The sequence below is a fragment of the Clupea harengus genome, chromosome 12, assembly GCF_900700415.2.
Source record: "Clupea harengus chromosome 12, Ch_v2.0.2, whole genome shotgun sequence".
NCBI classification, from domain to species: domain Eukaryota; kingdom Metazoa; phylum Chordata; class Actinopteri; order Clupeiformes; family Clupeidae; genus Clupea; species Clupea harengus.
Window position 1 is genome coordinate 25402349 of NC_045163.1, and position 2500 is coordinate 25404848.

At 54.3% G+C, this 2500-nt stretch overlaps 1 protein-coding gene across 1 annotated transcript in view; it reads right to left on the bottom strand.

Moving 5' to 3' along the window:
- Positions 1-2500, bottom strand: part of tnksa (tankyrase, TRF1-interacting ankyrin-related ADP-ribose polymerase a) — a 70933-nt gene that overhangs the window by 66883 nt on the left and 1550 nt on the right. The window lies entirely within an intron of this gene.

The following is a 2500-nucleotide window of genomic DNA, read 5'->3' on the forward strand; positions in this document are numbered from 1 at the left end:
GAGAGACAGGGAGGAGAGGAGGAACGGAGAGGAGGAGAGGAGGAGAGGGAGCCAGGTAGAGAGACAGGAAGGAGTGGGATACAGGAAGGACGGAAGGCAGGGCGGGAGAGGAGGTAAGTGGACGGGTGGGTTTGGGGGGGGGGGGGGAGCAATGTCCAAAAGATCCAGAGCTTGTAGAGCATAGGGCATAGTTAATGGGGCCCATGCCTCCCTCTCTAAAAGTGCAGAGGTGGGGAACGCACAGCAAAGCGCAGTGGTGAGCTGGACACCCTCATTAGTCTTCGTTTGGGGGCATTAGCTTCCAACATGAAGCCTGGGCACAGCCAGAGAGAAGGAATGGGCTTTCACAGATGCTCCTCCTGTGAGGGAGGGTCCCCAGTGTGTGTGTGTGTGTGCGTTTGTGTGTGTGTGTGTGCGTTTGTGTGTGTGTACACAGCCCAGGAAGCTGAGCGGAGCTGACCGACGGGAGCTGGGGGGAGCAGAACATCCGCTCTCCAGCTCCACAGAGCTCCGTACGCCTTAAGGGAGGCGGGACATGGGATGAGAGCCTTGTGGTTCTCCGTTTGTTCTTGGGTGTGTGCAGAGTTTCCCACGGGGACACAGACAGCTCTTTTTCTCACACGCGGGGACGAACGCGTCGGCCCACTACGTGCGTTTACATTCTTCTGCCCCGGAGACAAAGACTTTATGCCTTCATGCGACGACAACAAGTGCAGCAGGAGCATACATCATACTAACACTATTGCACTGGAGGAATAGGACCCAACATCCCTACTAAACATCAACTGCCCTTTCCGCGCTGTCACCTTCGGTCTGGTCATGGCAGATACGAGGGCCCCGATCGCACCCGTGATACAGCAGGGGTCTCAGAGGGCCCCGATCGCACCCGTGATACAGCAGGGGTCTCAGAGGGCCCCGATCGCTCCCGTGATACAGCAGGGGCCTCAGAGGGCCCCGATCGCACCTGTGATACAGCAGGGGTCTCAGAAGGGGCCCGATCGCACCCGTGATACAGCAGGGGTCTCAGAGGGGCCCCGATCGCACCCGTGATACAGCAGGGGCCTCAGAGGGCCCCGATCGCACCCGTGATACAGTAGGGGTCTCAGAGGGCCCCGATCGCACCCGTGATACAGCAGGGGCCTCAGCAGCCGAGCGGAGGAGAACACATTTATACATCTACGGTCTGCGATTCTTATCGGTACAGCGCTGTACAAACGTCTGTGGCTTTGCTATCAGCATGGGTGCAGAGGCCAGCAAAGCAGCTCACTGGCACATCCCTGGACGGCTATTAACAGCCAGGACCTCACTGGGAAGGACCCGCCCGGTTCCCCCCCCCCCCCCGCTGCACACAGAGGCAGGAGGTGGAAGGCAGGGATGGGTTTGTGTGGAAGATTCCGACTGGAGATAATCTTTGCGCCGTCAACAACACCGACAGTATGGTGGCTGGGACAACCTAAGGGAAAGTAGGGACTTCCTGTCCCCCCCCCCCCCCCACCCACCCCCCCTCCCTTATCAGCTGTCGCACTGAAGCTCAGCAAAAAAAAAGGCTGATTAATTAGTTCTGTATTTCTGTCCTCCGCTTTCTCTCTCTCTCTCTCTCTCGCTCCATCTTGTTCACTCTCCCTTGTCCCACTATCCCTTACTGATACAGAAACTCCAGATAAGTGGCTTAAGTGAAAACAGGGGAAGAGAAACAGGTTTCATTTCTTCACTGTTGGAGTCCCATCACGAGAGGAGCGAGCTGGAGGATTACCGCCTAAAGGGCAAACAGGGCTGAGAGAGAAACTGAGTAAAGACAGGAAAAAAAAAACAGAGAGAAATAAAAGAGAGAATTAAAAAAAAAAAAAAAAACATTTCATTTCATTTCATTTAGTCATTTAGCAGACGCTTTTATCCAAAGCGACTTACATATGTGTGACTTACAATGTATACACATTTTACATTTACACTGATGGCACACTGCACATCAGGAGCAATTAGGGGTTCAGTGTCTTGCTCAAGGACGCTTCGACAGGGAATCGAACTAGCAACCTTCTGATTACTAAACGACTTCTCTACCAATGTACCACTGTCGCCCACTGTCGCCCCCTTCCCAGTCAGAAGGAAAGCGGAGAGAAAGGAATACCAAAAAAAAAAAAAAAAAAGAGCCTTTTTGAGAGGCTTCTGGATCTCTGAAATTGGCTCTCCTCCTCTGTAGCTCATTGTCACACACACCCACACACTCACACACACACACACACACACACACACACACACACACACACACGGCCCTTCACCGCTGTGATCCCAGCGCCTGTCAGTCAAGTCCCAATCGCTGTGAGCTGACTGCCTGCCTGCCTCTCTGCCTGATTAACCCCGACGGGCTCCGCGGCTCTGACAAAAGGGCCCCTTCACACCCACGGTACCCACGGTGACGAGGGGGAGGCAGAAGATGGAGATGGGGACGGAGGGGAGACCTACTTAACACTTTACATCACAGGAGAGAAAAAAAACAGAAGCG